At 39.9% G+C, this 19,101-nt stretch overlaps 1 long non-coding RNA gene across 1 annotated transcript in view; it reads right to left on the bottom strand.

Annotated features, from left to right (window-relative positions):
* LOC104965562 (uncharacterized) overlaps nucleotides 1-15,849 on the bottom strand; it is a 19,994-nt gene extending 4,145 nt beyond the window's left edge. Inside the window, exons 1-3 of the long non-coding RNA XR_800543.1 lie at nucleotides 15,838-15,849; nucleotides 9,832-9,835; nucleotides 7,087-7,231 (exon numbers count right to left, since the gene is read on the bottom strand). This is a non-coding gene — a long non-coding RNA (uncharacterized lncRNA). The remainder of the gene's footprint in view (nucleotides 1-7,086; nucleotides 7,232-9,831; nucleotides 9,836-15,837) is intronic.
* Nucleotides 15,850-19,101: the final 3,252 nt, after the last annotated feature.

Genomic DNA, 19,101 nt, shown 5'->3' with positions numbered 1-19,101 from the left:
GAAAGAGTGTGTGTGTGTGTGTGTGTGTGTGTGTGTGTGCGTGCGTGCGTGCGTGCGTGCGTGCGTGCGTGCGTGCGTGCGTGCGTGCGTGTGTGTGTGTGTGTGGCCAACGGTCAGCCAGAGGGGAAACAATGTGTCTGTCGCAACTGACCGCTCAGCGACCACAGACGTGAGTTTGAGTGTGTTTGTTTGAGTGTGCGTCATTGGCAGAGAGAGTAAGACCAGTCCATCGTCTCATACACACCTTTTCATCATCCAGACTGTTACAGCCAACCGCACACTGACCCCAGGGTCGAAGTGTGTATGTGTGTGTGTTTGTGTGTGTGTCTCAGATAGAAGAATAAAGCAGCTAACAACCCACACAATCACCCAGGATTCCCCTAGATTAACAGCAATGTAAATAGAAAAGGGATTGTATAGTTTCAGGTGTGTGTGTTTGTGTTTAAGTGCACCCCTGTCATGAATGACCGCACACTCACCTGGCGGCTGAAACTGCCCCAGTGAGAGGATTGTGTCCTTGTTGTATTCAAATGACCAAGCCTGTGGCCCATAGGGAATGTGAATGATGAGGCTGGTGGAAAAATCCATTCAAAGATTCTTTGTTTTTTATCAGTAGTCTGTGATGTATGTTTCATTAACATTCCCTCAAATGTTCCAATTTATTATTTCGGGAGGCCTACGGAGGCAGAGGAATTTAGTAATCTGGTATCCTGAGAGAAATAAGAAAAACAACAAATATAATTTAGGTGTGTTTATGCTGTTTTTCATCTAACAGCCAATAGTAGTGGTGTTTCTTTTCGCATATTTTAATCTTTTAAGTTAGGCTCAGACTTATGACCCGGACTCATCAAGATTGCAGCAACATATATTAATTTAAAAGGGCTACTCAAACACCCTTTAAGGACGCAAAATGTACTTGCGAAGTTAAACTGATAAACTGAGACAAATAGTTTGTGGACAAGTATTAAACCGGAGTCGTTGTTACCAATATGTCTGTACCTAAACTGTGTCAAATGATTGCGCTGTTAGCAACATAGCTGAAAACAAGTTTGCAAAGTAGCAATAAGCAAGCTAGTAAGCTGTTCCATTCATTTCTATTTAATTAAATATTGTGCAATGGTGGACATGTATTTCATCTATAGTAATCCCATAGTAATCCATCACATTTAGCTAAAAGGGCTGGCCTCTAAGTGTTTCACTCGTGCCCTGGCAAAACATCCGCTGTGTAGTTCAGAACAACACTAAAACATACAGGTTAGCAACTGCATGCCTGTCTGAGGAGAACAATGCAATGAGCTGACATTCTTTCTGCAGCTGTATTTCACTTCCACACTAATGGCAACCTCCACCTAGAGCAGGCTATCCTTGGAATTTCACCTGATGGTGCTAATGCTACCTGCTGTAAACAAACAAACACACATAAGACAGTGAATGGGCAGATAAGGTGAGCACGCATGACAACATAAACAGAGACTCTCACACAAACACACAGATACTGTATTCCCATTAAGACTTCACCAAATGGTTGGTTTGGTTTTTCTTGCAACCTGAACACCTGATGGTGTTGGCAAGTGTTATGCCCCTTCCTGCTGGCTCTTGAAAATAGAAGCTCATATGAAGCAATGAACAATGACTGTTACATGACCTGCTAATGGATCTAGCAGTTGGTCGGTGCTTGTGCATGCGTGTGTATGTGTGTGTGTATTTGTGTTTTTAGAGGGCTAGAGAGAGGGACAGAGTGTGTGCATGTCTTTGTGGAGTCATCTGTGTGCATGTATGTGTATGAATGTGAATTTGAATGCACGGTATTCAAAGCGGCATCACACAGATTAAGGAAAACAGATGGCACAACAGCTCTCGGGTCTCACCATGCATTCCTTTTACAGAACATAACCTGAAATGGACCATGGTGTCTGGTATTTATATTGTGAATAGGAAAATGCTTTCATATCCTCATTTTCCGTTTTAACATTTTAGGCATTGGCCTGATGCTCCCTTACAAATCCCTTTACGGTCCGTCCAACAGTAGACCTTAATAGCCTACATTACTATAAAGGAACTAGAAAGGAAGTTAAGGGTCAAAGCTGCAACAGTCTGACAGTAAATACAACAATTATACCTCTGTTCCTAATGAAGTACTTGGAAATTATCCAAGAAGCAGGCCGATTAATTATAATCTTGTGTGTGTGTGTGTGTGTGTGTGTGTGTGTGTGTGTGTGTGTGTGTGTGTGTGTGTGTGTGTGTGTGTGTGTGTGTGTGTGTGTGTGTGTGTGTGTGTCAGTGTTTTTCAGAGAGAGGGGGTGTCTGTATGTGTGAGAGAGTGATAGAGAGTGTGTGTGTGTGTGTGTGTGTGTGTGTGTGCGCGTGTGTGTGAGAAAATTGAGAAGTGGTCAGGCTATGTGAGTCACAGTTACCGCAGCATATATTCCTGGACATTCTACGAGCATAATGTTTATACTAGGATTAATTGTGTGTGTGTGTGTGTGTGTGTGTGTGTGTGTGTGTGTGTGTGTGTGTGTGTGTGTGTGTGTGTGTGTGTACTTTCTCACGCTTCCTTCTCAACCCTTACTTATAGTCTATTATTCCATATTTAACATCACCAACCTTAATTGTTTTGTCCCTCCCCTGCTCTTTCACTGTCTCTCTGCTATATTAAATATACATTCAATTTCATGAATGCAAATGAAACACAAAAGGTTAACACAAAAACAAGGTTTTAAACGACAACTACAATTTAGTATGGAAGAAAAATCTACATAGGACTTTAATAAGATGGTATACATTTCACTTTTAAATGTTCCATCAGGTTTTCCATTCCCAATGTATGGGATTCACCTGATGTCCTATATCTAGATGTGAAAGGCCACAAATGACCAATCTGACTTGTAGTCATGATGCATGTCTTTCTAAAGTTTGGGGATAAGTATTGGAGTCCCATGTGCTTTTTTTGGTAACTCACATTTAAGTGAAAAAACATATCTCAGTCAAAAATCTCCCATAAGTGTTCAACTGCTTTGAGATCTGGTGACCCTGAAGGCAATAACATAGATTCACATATTCACTGAACCTGTCAGACCACTCAGTGATGTATTGTGATTTGTTTGGTAACAATACATTCATTTAGTAATCCATGGAGGTTTTTGAGTTTACTGTGTCAAAAATTATAAAGATTAAATGAAAGATAAAGCTGCATAGTTTCCCTTCCTGTGTTGGACAGGTCAGTGGAATGGCAGCTTCTCTCTCTCCTCTTTTTTCTGTTCTTCTGCCATCCTTCTGTCAGAGATGTTAGCGCATTAAACTCTGTGTGGATGTTCCTCTTTTATCCCCTTCTCCTCTTCCCAACTTCTGTCAGAAACATTAAAATGGTGGCCCACTATTCCCTCCCTCCCTCACCCCTCTGATGCTCCCCTTCCTCCTCACCCTTTTTCTTAGCCATGCCTTTTACCATCCCGTACTTCAATGTGATTGACATTTCATCAGACATGAGGAAGTGCCAAGCCTTGACCTGCTCTATGTCACATGAGCCCACAGTATTTGTATTAACCTCTCACCTCATGCCTGCATCATTCCACTCCTTCATGTTACAGCTACTGCATGTAACATATATTAAAGAAAATGATCTTGTGCGTATTATAAAAAAAACATATTGTAGTTAAATACAAGCTGACGGTAAATATTTTACCATCAAAGTAAAATACAAGACAATTATCTATTTGTGTTTTTCTTAACATTTTTAGAATTGAGTGAAGTCTGAAATATTTTGAACACATGTTTATTATTTATATCCCTGTTTCGACTTTTTGCAGGAGTTAAAATCATTAAAAGATGTGTGCCGGCATACCGCCCTTTTAGGTTTCCTCTGCCATTTGACATGGAGATAACCAAACCCCTCAGACAATATCACCGTCCTTCCACTTTAGGTTGTCGGCAGCAAACTTGCAACACTGAAACCTCTTCACAATAACATGCATGCACACACACAAACACACACTCCTCTCTTCAGTCAAAAGGGCCAGTCTTTGTTTGATCCCTTGTGAGGTTTATCTCCTAAGCCCAAATGTCAACACTGGGTGTTGACCGACTCAGTTTCCTCCGATAATCCAGTGACCGTTTACAGCTACGACCTGAGACCAGCAGGTAACAGCATGTTGACCTGGGGGCACAATAGAAAGTTAAAGGGATACAAGATTTACTGTGGAATCGTAAATCCACAGTAATATTTCCACATTTCCAATCAGAAATTAGACAACTGCATCAAGCAAGAGTTATGCCCAAACATAGTATATTTTAACATTTGAAATCTTTCTCTTAATATTTTGACCATCGTTTTACAGAAAATCTTTTTTCGCAAATGAAAGAAATATGAAAATGCTTTTTCAAGTATCCAACAACGACACTGTGAGAATAATATAGACAATATCATTCCTATTTTATATGTTTACATTTGTCCTATAGCAGAATAGATTTTAGAATAGATAGACAGAAGATTTTTTAACAAAGGACCAAATCAAATCTCAGTTTAGCTTTATTACAATTCAATAAAATGGAAGAACAGAGGTTAGACTGAGCCTGTTGTTCAGCAGAGTGAATGGGTTATGTCTGCCATGCTGATGGTTACTATGTCATCGTTTGTCAAACAAAAATAGACAAAATAAGTAGACCAACTTCACAGTATTCTTTTCATGCAAAAAGGTTTTCAAAATATCAACCAAATGCTAAAAAAGATAAATCCAAGACTGTATTTTCCCATGTGTCCAAAGGAAATTGTTGCTCAACATCAACTTTTGTTTTGTTTACAGCTTATTGTACAGCCCTCAAGTGGCAAGAAATCAGTTAATGCAATTATACGTTTTTTTCCTGTTGTACTTTCCATTCACTCTGTTGAAGACATGGTATTATGATCCACATCTGTATTACTTGTTGCAATTTTAATTACACATTAGAAAAACAGTGCTGCATCCTTTTATCATTTTCTTTGTTTTATTTACATCAGTCACGCTATGTTTGTGTCACACCGCCACCTTCTTTGTTTTGCTCTATCAGTTCATGCTCTGTAAGCCCGGTCCTGGTGTATTTTTAGAGTGAATGGCTGTTTACATTACATCTACAAAACAGAAGACAGAGGTGTGTGCGTGTGTGTGTGTGTGTGTGTGTGTGTGTGTGTGTGTGTGTGTGTGTGTGTGTGTGTGTGTGTGTGTGTGTGTGTATGCGTATGTGTGTGTGTGCGTGTGTGTGTGTGCGTGCGTGTGCGCATGTGTGCGTGTGCGTGTGTGTGTGTGCGTGCGCGCGCGCGGGTGTGTGTGTGTGTGTGTGTGTGTGTGTGTGTGTGTGTGTGTGTGTGTGTGTGTGTGTGTGTGTGTGTGTGTGTGTGTGTGTGTGTGTGTGTGTGTGTGTGTGTGTGTGTGTGTGTTTGGGTGGGGCTCTTGGAGATTCTTTTGCTAAAGTAATATGTAAAACCTTTTCAGAATGTGTTGTTATGTACAACAATAGACAGAGGAAATGAGTACTTACATTCCTAGACAGCACAAGTTCTCTCTGCAGCTAATTAATATTTGTCAGCCTGAACGTTTCACTGTGGTTTGTTTTACTGGAAGAGATTTTTGTTTCTAGGTATGATGTAATCATTTAATACCAATGTTTCCCCCAATGTAACCAGGTCAAGTATGGTTGACCTAAGTACCGTCCATTGATAATCATTTTGAAAAACAGAGCAGATTTCTTTCGTTAAAATCGTTCCTCTGAGATAATATTCTTGGTAATAAAGACAAGCAGGTCATTATGTTTTTAGATTCCTGCTTGTTCACGTGTGATTTTGCTGTGTCTTTCTGACGGTGATGGCTTTCATATTTCTTAGAAAGATTTCCAGTTTTACCCCCCCTTAGAAACAATTTCAACCCCAACATTGGCAGAGATAAATGCAACATTGTGCTATGTGAGTGTCTTTAAATAGGAAGTAGGAGGAGGAGGAAGAGGAGGATTTTTGACAGGTTTTGTAATTGAACAATCATTTCAGTAATGTTGACAGTGAATTCATGTAATTATATCTATTTTTACGCTAAGAGACTTAGAACATTGTGTAGAATATGCTTGGTTCCCTGGTGTAATGTATTGAGTTCTTTTTTTTGCAAAATGTAAATCTATTATATCACCAGATTCTAGGCATGAATCATGCAAAACCCTAGATCTAAACACTGACTATACCGCGGGAAAAGAACAAATACAAAGACCTCTTTGGGTAGAGGGCGGGGTGCACACAAATAGATGGAATATACTTGATTTATTCCCGAGGGGAGACCAGTACAGCAGGAGGGGAGATGTGTAGGCTCAAGACCAAAGGCTCGAATGAATAACCAATGTTTGTCTCTGACGGCTAAAAAAACATTCATACCTTCTTTTCATTTACATACTGGCACATTTGGAGATATCTATACATTCAGGGTATAAGCAGGAATCCTGAAGTCAAATGTAAAACCTTTTAAGACCTTTTTTAAGACCCTTTCCATACATTTTAAGACCTCATCGCCACTTTGAGTTCTAACCGGTTACCTTGGTGACACACTTTACCTCACATTGACTATACAGTATTGATTGTCCTTCCTCCTTATCTTCCAACCATTTGGACGCAGACTTGCATTTCCCCATAACGATGTTGTTTAACAACCGGTGTAAACGGGCCTGCGCGCGCTATCAAGCAGTGAGCGTGTGATGTCCTGTTCAGATGACGTCAAACCCAACGGGATGCCATCAATAAACTACACAGAATCACACTACACACCTACGCAATGATTACATTCAGGCAGACTGTAGAACACAACCTCTTTGGACAATTGATATACTTATTGAAAACAAGCTACAAAATGTAATACCTTGGAGAATGCTGTTTAATACTTTGTAATAGCCTTAACTTTCGCTAAATAGATTTATCAACTTTTAATACTTTTTAAGACCCCGCGGACACCCTATACTTACTCAAAATCCTTCGCATAGTATGCCATTACCAGATTTAGTAGAGGATACTGACATCCTGTCCAAATAAGACAGATTGAATGAGTGACAGCAGTTAGAAACAGAAGTGATTAGCGGTACCTGTTCGTTGATGGAGCTGTAGTCGTTGGTGGTGGAGACGTCATCTTCCTCCGAGTCGAACAGGCCCTCCTGGTTGTCTAACAGCTCGGCCAAAACTCTGCTGACAGACTCCTGGTCTCGGAGGTCCTCTCCTTCTGTTGACAGACTGCAAACAAGAGTGTGTTGTTAGTACAATGTTTGCCTCTGGATGTTTAACAACTGCCAAAGCTGAATAAATGCATATATAAACATCTAAGTTCCTTGGAAAGATTATACCTTTTCATATATTTATAGAGGCTGTTGCTACAGATGAGGGAGTTAATATAATATAAATACAGACATGTTTACTTTCTTGTAAATCCACATAGAATCATTAACAGTTTTGTATTAATAAACAAATACCTGCCCATAAAGTTAGCCCATTACCTAATCAAGTTAGATGCCACCTATCACAGTGCGCTGAGATTTGTGACTAACTGTAAAGCACTTACTCATCACTGTACCCTGTATGCCAAGGCAGGTTTGCCATCACCTACTGTTCGGAGGCTCAGTCATTGGTACACGTTCATATATAAAGCCATGCTGGGTAAACTACCGGCTTATATCTGCTCTCTGATTTCACAGAGAGTCGCAAGTAGCTATTGCCTAAGATCCCAGGATGTGTTTTTATTACATGTGCTAAGTGCTAGGATTATTTTAGGCACTAAAGCTTTTATGTGCGCAGCTCCTCTAGCTTGGAACACTCTGCAAAACATTTTGAAACTGAGCATTTTGGTTCCCCTGCATCATTTTAAAGCTCGGCTGGATGAAATGATATTTGATACTCATGGTACCTGTCATTGTGACTAGCTCAGTACCTCTCTCTTTTGCATAGAAAGTTAGCGGCAAACTCAACACGGTGCTAATGGTATACTACAAAGCAGGTTCAGAATTGTTATTAAAGTACAGTTGGTTTCATGTCAAACAGCATTTTGACAACTTGTATAGTCTGATACTTTTCTATGCGTTGAATCTTTCTGATGTTTAGTGCCTTCGGACGCGGCGTACGACCGAGAATCGCCTTGGCTTCCGATTGGCGGGAAAACACAATACATGTCGCGAGAGTCGTACGGGTCTGAACCTCAACTAAAAGTAGGACGAACATTTGAAAAAGCGAGGTAAGCGACTTTCTTTCCGTCTCTTACACGGTTGCACTGTCGGCAGAACCACACCTACCGACGCTCTGCCCCTGCTTCCATCAACGCTAACTGCAAAAGTGTGGTTTTTTCTTCAAATGACAGTGTCAAAATGCTGTGTTAAAATATAAAAAAACTGAACGTTTAAAATAGAAAATTTAACCTGTTTGTAGTATACGTTACATTAAACAGCGTGTAAGTTGCCTTGCTTTCTATTCAGAAAGAGAGAGGTAACTGGAGATTATGATGTGAAAAGGCTTTTATTTCAGGTACCTCGAGGCGTCCTTTCCTCTCCCTGAAGCAGCGAGACGATAACATCGTTGGTTGTACTTCACGTCGTAAACCATGATCAAGTTATTTGTCGGATAAGTTATTGTAATTACTGTCATTAATTCAATACAACTTACGGTTATTCTAACTACATTACTATAAGATGAGAATTTGTAGGGGTCCTAATGTCGTTACTCCTTCCTGGACAAATCTTTGGACTTCATGGACGACGTCGTCGAAGGAGACGATTTGATGCCAGACGACGCGAAGGAGACGGCGAAAGGAGTGAGTGTCGACACCGGAGGGAGGTCGTCTTCCGACCTTGTAGCGACTGACCGGCGGCAGAAGCCCCAGGGCTGTAGAAGGTCATTCTGCAGAGAAGTCCCCGACAAAATCAATAAATCAATTATATATTAGGTGTCAGTCAACAGGAGAAACGTTATTTCTACATGATTAACTAAAGAACCGACTAAGTTTAAAAGTCCTAAAATTACAACGAAAGAAAAAAGTCTTTCGATGAATACATTGTCGTATGTTCCCTTTTGAAAATGTTGAAAATAAATTACCTATTGAATGATACATACCAATATGCTTAGTAACTGTTTTCATAATTATATGTGGCTCAACCAATCCCGGGGAAAATATCTCTTAATTTGTCATAAATATACTAATATACGGGTTTGATAAAACACAAAACAAACATCGGGAAATAATACATAGGTCCTACCTTTAGGGTAACTCTAGTTGGTGGTCTAGAGAAAAAGTTTCCTCTGGACGGTCGTGTACCAATTGTGTACATTTGTATTTATGTTGTCTTTTGTTTTTCCTGCAGTCTGTTGTATTAAATGTCCCATGTTAAANCGGAGATTAACGGAGAAAATATCATATCTACATATAAAGACGGAGAAAGTAAACGATAACGTTTATGGTTAAGTGTTAGCACCCCCCGAAGAGGCACACGCTCTTACGTTGATATTGGAGTTTTCAATAAATTCCACAAAAAAACAAAACGAAATTGAAACCCGAGTAGTACAACGAACGGATATTCGGGTACAGCCCTATAAACACACACATATTGGTATCAACTTCCTCAAAAATACAAGAAAAATACTAGTAATGTAAATTAAACTTGAGTATTGTTGTGATTAAGGGGACTACATTGTCTAATAGATTGTCACCACTAAAGAGGAGATGAGATGGTCAGCAGACGAGGAGGTTACCTGGTCTCAGGTCAGTCTGCAGTCTGCCTGTAATCAGCTGCTCTAAAGGCTCCAGCCAGTGATTGCTCTCTATAGCCCCGAGATAGCAATCAAAGAGATGCTGGACTCCACGCTCTCACTCTCTCCGTCTCTCTTTCCTTCCCTCTTTTCCTCGCTCTATCTTTCCCTCGCTCTATCTTTCCCTGCTACTTTACATTTGGAGACACTGCAAAGAAAAGCATTTTAGCATCTGTTTTTTAACGTGCGTGGGAGGAAAATCAATTCAAATTGGATTAATGGCAAAATTGATATCGCTTTGAAGAATGCTCCTCCCCCCACTCTCATGTCTCTGCCCTGGTTGCATTTTTCCTCTGTTCTCTTATCTTTCAACAATTACAAGAGCAGTCTAATGGCCCTTTTAAGTTGCCTTCCAGCTGTATTTGCAACAAAATAATGTCTTCTTCTTTTCCCTCTGTGGGCAAACGTATGTGTTGAGGTTGATTCACATGTAGAGATCACTGATGCCTTTCCTCTGAAGTCATGATGAGGGCATTAGAGCCGTTTGTCTGGGCACGAGATGTGAGTCTGTTCATGAACACATCCAATGATGTTACGTCAAATCTGTCAACTATTAAAAGGTACCGAGCAGCGTTTGATGTGGTATGAATTCCCGATAAGCAAAGCTGTTATTGCAGCGCTCAATGGCAAGCAAAATCATAAGTTGACCAAGAGATTAGATTAATATACATTTATACATTTTCTGGTTACATTTTTAAGGTTGTTGTTGATTTGGGAGCCTTCATTTGCTTTGGGGTGGAGGATTTTAGGACACCCTTTTGGTTTCCGGTTATTTACAACATCATTATTTTTGACAATTAATAAACTTGAAAATAACTGCAACCCAAGCTGAATATGTAAAACTGATATATAGAATCTTGATTACATACAGCTTAGCTTTAGTACAGACCATTGTGTTTGTTTCACTGTATCAACACAATATGGGATGTCCCAATTGTGCAAAAAGTAGTTCCTGATCCTGATTTTCCCTCATGAGTAATGTTATCTATGTAATACACTTGATAAATGCTGATATGTCTCTGTACTGTTGCTACAAACAGCCTTGTGTCACTGGGTGAAGTCATCTGTTAACCTGCGTGAGTGAAGTAAGAGACACCTGCAGCTCAACAGATGTCCCGTCAATTATCACTACCTGCTCACCCCCACCCTCACCGAGCAGCACCCACTCCTGGGAGGTGGCCCCGCCCCTTTTGTTTATCACAATCAGAAATACTTTATTTATCCCTCGGGACATTGTTTTTTTTTTGTGGTAGTTGCTCCATTTTATTATAAAATAAATAAAACGTAAATTAAAAAGCAATTGAAAAGAATAATGTCATGTCTCGGAAACTTATCATGAAAGGCTATTCTTTATATAAGTTTTGTCATGTCCCTTTGTTCTGTGCCCTCTGTCTTATTGTAATAAGTGTTCCTCCTCTGGTTTCAGAACTCCATGCTCCCCACCCCTATGTGTCTCCTGTGTTCGTGATTAGTTTCCCCGCCCTGATTGTTTCCCCCTGTTCCCCTCACCTTGGGTATATATTGTGTTAGCCCCCACCTGTCCAGTGCCAGTTCGTTTCTCATTCAGGACCACGTTCAAGCCCGCTCCATGGTCATATCCTGTTTTCTCGTGATCACGATTATTGCGTCTAGTTTTTCCTCGGAAGAGTGATTTTGTGTTTTTTGTTACTGTGTTCATTCCAGTAAAGTCTTTATTTTTGAACACCACCCGAGTCTGAGTCTGAGTTGTGCATTTGAGTTCATGCCTCTGAGTTCACCCCCTTGACAAATAATGCAAGTCAATTTAAGAAGTTAAGGTAGTATTATGCAATAAAAAGACGTAACAATGTCTCGTAAAATAGAATTTAAGTTGTATTTAAATTAAATGAATATGTCCTATGAAAAACATTTAAAAATAGAATAACAAATATTTATGAATTTAATAAGACAAAGTAAAAAAAGGAACATTTTACTCAAATTATAATATTATAACTATACAGAGGTATTTTAGTTTTAATTAGGTATTAGTGCTACATTTTTTGCAGTTCAAAAATAGTTTGCTGATTTCAGAGTGAAAGTAAATGAATAGTGCTCATGCCTGGAGTTGCATAGTGTGCAGCAACAGCCCTTAACCCTGCAGCTGTCACTAGCACTTAGATGGATGTACACAATGTTCAACTTTAATGCCAGATTAGCCTGCGTTGCTCTGAATTCAACAGGAGAAAAAATGAAGCGGCGTGTCCTTTCCTCTTAAGACGTACAAGTTAACCTGCTTAGGAATCTGCCTATCAGGTGAGGATCATCCAGCATGTGGGATTAAATCTCATCATCACCAAGCACGCAACAACGAAGATGCTAATACATAGAGAGAAGCACAGCAAGGGGAGAAGAGGAAAGTACAGAATGAGAAACCACAAAGGAGAGGTAAGAGAGAGTTGAAACAGAAGCAGAGAAACAGAGTTACAGCTTACAGAGAGGAATGCAGGAGTCAAGGAGAAGAGTGTATCAGTCCCTGCAGCTCAGCTGAGCCGGAGAAAGATTAAAATGAGAGAGCGAGAAAGAGTGTGAGCGGGAGAGAGAGAGCAACACAAGCCAAGTGTTTGAAGTGGATCACTGTAGGCCAAACATCTGAAGAGGGCAAAACTGCAAACATGTCACACTGCAGCCTGCTTGCACTTAACAACAGATGTTTGGTCTCTCCATCTCCGCTAATGGTCCCCGATTCAGGTTGTTCTGACCTAGTAAATGAATAATATACATTTTTTAAACCTTTGCTTAAGAAAAGGGAACATTGCTGGCTCTGGATATCCCCAACTCTCTGCTCTCGACTGTCTCCTGTCTCCTAGCGGGGGTGTAGTGCTTTGCCTCAGGGCATTTGAACATTACATGTTTCGGGAAAGGAGACGCATTACTCATTCACTCATCCACACCCAGTTTTTCCCAGACATCCAAAGAAGTCAAAGTGGCAATCTTCACTCAGCAGCCCCCCTCCCCATCAATACAGACAACCGGAACTATAATGAGCCTTCCTGCAAATCCTTTTCTACTTTTTCCTCAGTATTGTCTCTTCAATGCTCAGCCACGCTTCCTCTTTAAGTGTGTAATTACTCCCCAGCCTCAGCCGCCCATACATCCTCCCCGCGCTGTGGCATCGCCGGCCATTTGCTCCTAATTTATGGTTTCGGGAGGTTCGAAGTTTTAATAATATTTGGGTAATATCATGGCAGGCCTCGCCTCGCCCTCGTGATGGATTGACCGAGAAGAGCTATTGCGATTCTGAGCATGACGAGTTATTGGCACCGAACCGCTTTATACCTCTGCTCTCCTCTGGCAGTGGTGTGAGCGGACCTTCATGAATTATAGATATGAGGCTGATGCATCGGGGGGCCGAGGCCATGTGAGCGATGGCGGGACAGGAGAGGATGTCCCTGTTGTCCTGCCGGATGCTGATGCTCTCATAGATTAACGATGGGACGCTGAATAAAGCGGGTCCCGTGTCGAGGCAGTTCATTGGCAGTAAAAAGCCCGGCCGCCGTGACACGCTGACAACTGCTGATGGCGAGTTAGATGTGTTTTTAAAATACTTTTGACAAACAGATCCATTACAGGGAGCTTTAAAGACTTTAAAAACATCAATAGAGAAACGTCTGCATCAATTATTTTTAAAAGTCTGACCTGATGTCTGGGACTGAAGACACTTGGGGCCTAAAAAAGTGACGTCAGTGCGAGGATATGTCAGCATTTTGGCTAGAAAGCGATTGAAGGGCATATAGAGAGGGAAGCACATTTAAAAGTTAATAAATTACCCATTTCCATAGATAATGTCCCACATTTCAACATTTACATTTGGCAAGTTATTTATTGCCATTATCATCTCATCTGCAAATTATTTTTTCAATAAATTCTTCTTCAAAAAAATAATATAATATTTAAAAAACACAAATTCTCAAAGCCAAAAGGGGTATCTTCAAATTATATCAAAACCTCACAATATTTTGAATGTAAAAGTACATAACAACTGTTAAATGGGGAAATTATTGACATTTAAGACGCTGTACAACCATTTCTGCTTAAAAGCTGAAAACATGATTGTTAAACCAAACTGTTATTATCTTCTGTCGATGAAATAATCGTCCAATCATCTCAGCTCTATTCCTCTCACTTAAATATCCCTGTTTGATTTTCCATTTCTCTATAATGCATCTCGAACACATGTCTTCACAGTAACACCATTCACAGCCAGTTTGATTCACTCTCATGACAGTAATGTGAATCCATATCCCACTCTGATTCCTCTCCCGTCAGTTTTTATGCCGGCGCACATTTGTAATACACGGAATTAAACATTGCCATTCTGTTTTAATGAACCACTTGTTGGAGGCGCATTGATTGTGCAGACATTAAGCCCGTGCTCAGATAAGATAACACAGAACATTCTCTAATCTAGCTCTGTCCTACTTCACACTTGACCAGATGGAGATTTTTTTTTTTTTAATAGTCGGAGGAAGAGAGGAAAAATCTCTTTAAAAATGAATACATTATTTACACCCAGCAGCAGCAGCAGCTTAGCACCCAGTGTAAATCAAGTCCACAGCAGGCTCTGAGTCCCTCTTAATGACTTCTCAAACATATGCTTTTTTAATCTTTCTCTTCTTATTTCATTGCCTTGTTGCTGCTCTGCTGTGTCCTTTATTAAACCATGCACTCACACACACACACACACACACACACACACACACACACACACACACACACACACACACACACACACACACACACACACACACACACACACACACACACAGTGAATTACACAGTCATTTCCACTGTGATAAGAGGACGTCATGATAAGATTAGATAAACTTTATTGATCCCAATTTGGGAATTGTTCTTTATCACAGCAGCATAGATAGGACATAGCACATAAATAAGAGGTAAATCAAATTTAAAATAAGAATATACAGAAGATACACAAAAACAGTGAATATATACATATCAATAATAAACGATATATATATATATAGAGTGTATATACATTGAATTTGCACTATAAATATAGAAATATACAGAATAAAAGACAGTGTAAGCTTGTCCAGCCTATCAAACTCCAAACATGTATACATTGAACACTTTACAATTTACATTTGAGTTAGGAGACGCGATACAACGACTGTCTTCCTCCTTTCTTTCTTTCTTTCCTCCTCCTCCTCCTCCTCCTGGGCGGAACAGAAAAGAGGGGGGGGGGGGGGGGTATTAAGCTTGACCTTATGTCCAGCAGGGCAGCTGCCTTCTTTGTCAACACTCGTCAGATAAAGTCAGCTGACAGGCCTTTGTTGTGGCAGGTAGCTGTTTTTACACGTGTCCTTGGAGATTACCACCTGAGATTTATTAAAATGGTCAGTGATAAAAGGAACAATGGGGCTTAAGCGGGACGGTTAAGTGGTCCTAATTCACGACAGGAAGAGGGGCTCCACACCTCCAAACGGAGGGGCCGAGGATGAATGCCCCGGCCACTTTACCATCAATTAGCAAACAAGCTCTGTCTGCTGGATTGTCTCCGAGACAAGAAAGCAGTAAAACAATACAGGGTTGATATGAGACAGTGAGGGGCCGGGCACCTTTCCATTGTCCAGGTCGATAAGATAAGATAAGATGGAACTTTATTGATCCCAATTGGGGAAATTGTTTGTGTTGCAGCAGCATAAAAAGACGTGGCATTGTACAATACAAATTAAAAGACAAGAAATAAACAAGAAAGTAGAAAATATACATGTTGAATTTATAAATGAACAATAACAAGATATAATGCAAGGTATAATATTTACATAAGTATGTTTTGTTTTAGGCAGGGGGGGCTTACTTTGGGATAGATGAAATGATGCCGTAACATATGTATCATGTACTGTGTCCCAGTAGAAAGCAGAAGAAACACAGATCAAGTGAGGACATGTAAGGATATTGCGTGTATTTGTGAACGGGGATTACATGCAGCTACTGTACACTGAATGTATTCCATGCTGAGCTCCTCCTTTGCTTGATAAATATTTTGAGATTAAAAGCAGCGGGCCTACAGATGTTCGGGCAGACATGCACGACAAGCGTATGTTTTCCGTGTTAAGAGGATACGTTTAATTCAACTAGAGAATAATTATTGAAAATACTAGGCTGCAATCCTAATCTGGGGTCCAATCAAAGCATGAGCCTTAGTCAGATTACATTTATATCCTCCCCACATTTCCATCTGCTGCAAGACATCTCCAAAGAAATACACATTTTCTTTGGAGGAGAAAACAACGGAATTAGACGCTGGCCTGCAGCGGTCTTAACGTCAGTGTTTACCAAATCAGTCTGGATTAAAAACAAGGCTCTTGTCCTGGCAAAGGAGGAAGTCTGCACAAAAGGACAGAGCAGCACGGCATTCCTAAAGTTCCTTGACCCAGAGTGTTACACACACACACACACACATACAAACACATACACACACACATAAACACGCTCCAACATTACCAAGCCTATGACTTTATGTGCAATCAGCTTTTATATTGCTTGGGTGCATTTTTAAATCCGGAGCAGCAAATTTGGGCTCCGAATCGACAAAAGGATTAATCAACGGGATGTTAAAATTAGTGACATCATCATACGGCTTCATGTTCATATGGAAAGTTTCGTCAAAGTCAGTAGACACAGATAATATCACCTGTTTTGTTCACCTTCTCCATCCTGTTGGTGTTTTTTTTATACATGTGAAGCCTTAGTGAGACAAGTTGAGGCCTGGTCACAGAATAATTATCCTTTTTTTAAAAATATATAATTATCAAATGTTCCCCTCAAAATGTTTTTGCTCAACTGTGAACTTTGACACACGATGGTCGAGGGGTCTCTGGAAGATATTGTAGTTTATTGGCTAACACTTTCAGTTAACCCGTGCTGTTGGAGTACCACTGCTTTACATAATAAGCATTTATTTGCAGACAGTTGCTATGCTGCAGTCGATGGTAAAATATATCTTCCTTATATAACTTGCTGCCTTGTTAGCAACCCAGCTAACTAGCTTGGAAATCTTTATCCTCCCCTTTACTAATATTTGAATAGTCTCCTTTTGCCCAGATAGCATTTGAGCGGCTAGTGTGGCTACATTTCACAGTGTCATTATTTGTTATGTTTTATGTGACTGGCCATTTAGGGAGCAGCTACAAAAAAGAAATAAAAATGGACTTGATAGCACCATTTCAAATCACTCATCCTATGTGACAAATAAAATATGAAATCAATAATGAAAGATTTTCCTACAGACAAAATGTGTTTTCAGCAACAAAAACAAAACAAATGAACAGATGGTTCGATGTTAATTTCTGAGGTATGAGGTTAAGTGATTGTAGATCTCCACACAGATGCAGACAGATGTGATTACCGTGGTCTTCAGCCTTCTCTTATTACACAGTGGTCAAAACAATACAAATCTGAAAGGCTGTTGTTGTGATGTATACTTACCCAGCAGGCAGTGTTTTCAGCACAATGTGTTTGGCTGTCAGTTCTCTTCTGGAGAGTGACAGCTCATGGCAGCAGGCTGCTATTACCTCCTTCTCTCTGACACCATAAATGACACCCTGTGGCATTTTGGGGATTCGATGACACAGTTACACATGTTCACATATGTCTGAGGGAATTAAGACATATGTGTCACTCTGCTATCTTTCTCTGGTCAATTTCATACTTGGCCTCTTATGAATGATGGCCCTGTCTGACACAGCATGATGCATTTCACACTTTAGATTATTTCGTAACTCGCTTTGCGTTTCCCACTTTTACGTCCCGATATATCAACCAGTGGCTCATCCACTGTCTCCGCCTCGAATAACTCGGTTTCAGTGTAGATTGTTTAAGCCCCTCTTTTTTTAATGACGGTGACCAATTGGATATGTTCTGTTGGCAACCGTTGCTCTTCTCGTACACTGGGCCATTGTGAAGAAGAAGCAAAACAAAAAAAACTAGAAGGGCCTCTGGATTTTTAACTTGTGTGTGACAGTCTGTCAATATGTTTCATGTGACTCTCTATATTGGAGCACACTGCATGATGTGTGTGGTTAGTAGTGTCTGTATGCATGTATTTTTACATGTATACTTGTAGTGGAAGTAGAGGTGTAAATACGTATTGATGCATTATGTAAAAATGATACAAAATCAGATTGGGCCACATTTATACTAAACCACAAATCTAACCCAAATCATGCATGTTCTTTGATATCTAAACCTGCTTCAAAGAATCCATAACATTCCCGGTTTTAAATGAAATTTCGTATTTTGAGTCCACTGCTGACAGAAATCTTAAGTCAAGCAATATGCAATATTAACAGCGGTATTATTAAATACTAAATATTTGATATGCAGTTATAGTTGCAAGTATCCAAGTGGAGCAGTCAAGGCAACTAAAGACAATGCTAGTGTTAGCACAATGCTACATCAAAAGCACACTTTGTCATTTGCTTATTACAAAAATCTGTAATTTTTTTGGTAAAGTTTGCTTTTGCACACCGGTTTTGTCAATTGACTGGCCTCATTGAAATGGATAATTGAGCTGCTTTCATGCAATCATACTGTGGAAATGAAATGTAAACATATTTCAACCTATAGGATCCCAATTAGAAGTAGCCCCAAAAGAAGCCAGTGCATCAAAACCTTTTCCAAATTATTATTCGAAAAATCATTATTAATCCAAAATGTGATTTATTGTAATACCACTTATTTAAAAAAAGGATTCAATGAAAAAAATCTAATGACGGCAACATTTTACTGTACTATGACTGTGAATCTAGATACCTCGTCTCATTGGAAGAGCTCCCCCCCCCCCCCTCTCTGTGTTTACATGTTTGTGTCTTGAGGGTTGCATCTCCAGGAGGGTTTGTCAATCAATACTATTCTTTTTTTTGAGATACTGCGATTGACTTCGGATGTGCAGCCATGTACACGAGCGCAGGGAATTCATGTACAATAAAATCACTCACTAATTAGATCCATGAAATGTTCCAAGAAAATCTAATTGAATTGCACATTTTAAAGACTGCCTCCATTCATCATTGGTCGTGGATGAACATGTCAGACAAAAATCCAGTACAACTATTTAGTGAATGTAAGGACTGATATTGGCTTACACAAGTGTGCTGAAACAAAGCGAGAGGTACAGATCATAAATGAGAGGAAGTATCATAATCTCTCATTACATCATTCATGGAGGTTATTGCAAAGACATAAACCACCGCTGCAGGAAATGACTTAACAACTGTAATAACAGTCAGTTAAATACTTTTCAGCCCCCAAACCACCTTTTTCCGATCGAT

The sequence above is a fragment of the Notothenia coriiceps genome, unplaced genomic scaffold (assembly GCF_000735185.1).
Source record: "Notothenia coriiceps isolate Sejong01 unplaced genomic scaffold, NC01 NC01_scaffold00037246, whole genome shotgun sequence".
NCBI lineage: Eukaryota > Metazoa > Chordata > Actinopteri > Perciformes > Nototheniidae > Notothenia > Notothenia coriiceps.
The sequence above is the reverse complement of the archived record's forward strand: the minus strand, read 5'-3'. Positions and strand labels throughout refer to the sequence as shown.